The sequence below is a fragment of the Montipora capricornis genome, chromosome 1 (genome assembly GCF_036669925.1).
Source record: "Montipora capricornis isolate CH-2021 chromosome 1, ASM3666992v2, whole genome shotgun sequence".
Taxonomy (NCBI): Eukaryota; Metazoa; Cnidaria; class Anthozoa; order Scleractinia; family Acroporidae; genus Montipora; species Montipora capricornis.
The window spans coordinates 5,716,072-5,718,036 of record NC_090883.1 but is presented as its reverse complement, the minus strand read 5'-3'; positions in this window follow the sequence as shown (position 1 = coordinate 5,718,036).

Here is a 1,965-nt window from a genome sequence, read left to right as displayed (position 1 = left end):
TTTCATGCTGCAGGAGCAAGGGCAGATATCATAACATTTGGAGTGGGCAACAGCACAATTCTTACTCAGGATGGCAAGACGAAGATTTTAAGCCATGTTGCGAGCTTCTACTTAAAATGTTTAACGGAAATGAAAAATGCGTGACAGTGTCCTGACTATAGGGTTTTCCTTTAAAAACAGGCAAACTGTCCAATTTAGAAAATATAGGACAGTCCAAGCCAATCAAATCCCAGAAAATACAATAGGTAATAGAAACTAGCCAATCAGCACAAAGCATACCGTCAGCGCTGTAGTTTTTGTTTGTAGTAGTTGACAATGACGGAGTTTAGTCACAGAGATTTGCCAAATTTTCCTATTTCTCAGGACTTTTTCTGTGATATCACTGCAAATGAGAGATTTCCTACGTTGCCAGAAGAAGAGTTTGCCAAGCTGAGAGGCAAAAACCAAAGCCAAAACACCTCCAGGAGGACAAAAACTGGACTGAGTGTTTTCAGAGTGGAAGATGCAGTGTTACGAAGTAACAAAGTTGGAAGATATCCCTCGTTATGAGCTAGATTCAGTTTTTTGCCGGTTTTTTTGCTGAAATTAGAAAAAAGGACTGTCACGAATACGAAACAGAAAGTTTGGCTGCCATGCAGTGCTCATTGGACTGTCATTAAAAAAACTGGCAGAAACTACAGTATTTTGTGAGATCGTGAATTTGCAAATCAAGTCAAGAACTTGAAGCAAGCGCAGGGTTTTGGAAAGCTAAAAAATATCTCTCGTGCTTTAGCAAAGTAGACAAATAATAACTCTGTAGTTCAGGTAATAATTTGGAATTATAAATAATTCACAGTATTTTAGTTTGCCTCTCTTAGAGGATAATAGCTTGACTGAGCAATGCCCAGTTACAACTGACTTACTAAGCTTATAGAATTAACCTGTAATAGGACTACATGCTTGTCCAATTTGGAAATAAGTGGATTAAAAAAATTCCTTGACTGCCAGCAGCCTCGTCCAATTTTGGCTGTCCTCAGATTTTTTGTCATCCAATTATTTCCAAATTGGACAGCATGCAGTCATATTACATATAATCGTGATCTTGCACCAAGGATGATGGTTGCAGATTTTCCAATTGCCCCCGGAGCAACTGCAAGTCTGATAATTCTGTGACGTCATTTCTACACCAAATACCGTGAACCAAAACATACAAGAACTGCTTTCTGTATGGTTTGAGCATACCGCAATTCCGAACTTTGTTTTGTTTAATAACTTGTTATCATTGCAGGCTGTCGTAGTAGAGAGGATGAGGAAGGTGATGGAATTGCATTGACTGGGGAAAGATCAAAATCTGGTTTGTTGTGTTCCTTCGTTTGTTTCTTGGTTGGGAAGCAGAGGATATTGAGCAGTAAGCCAATTGCTTTTAAATGGAAAAGCCATATTAAAGTTACTACGTGGTGACAAACTAAGGCAAGGGATGTTCTACTACTACATGTACTACATGTACTACATGTACTACACTCCTGCTGTTGATAATGACGATGATGATAAAAATAATTCTTGACTTCCTGTAAACAGAATAACATGCAAGGATATGGTTTTCAAACTATGTAAGCAGTGTTCGACACTATCTTACTATTCTTACTAACTTGCCCATTGGGCAACCAGGGTTGTTTGTTCTGTTGCCCATGGTTTTTTCAGTTGCCCACCTTCTAAAAGGCCTGTTGCTCATTAAAACTAAAAGGAGGCTCCTAAAAATGTCAATTTTGTCGTTCCACGAAAGAGGATATAATGAAAGCTATAATAAAGTGTTATCTAATAATTTGGTGTTCACTGGTCACGTAAGTAGTAACTTAGTACAATGCTTTGCAACCAGATCAAACGCAATTGAGAAAATCTCATGAATTTCCTTCATTGTTGTCACCACCACCTTGCTTTTTTCTAGAAAAACCGATCTGAAAAAGACTCATTTTGGCAGTTCATTTA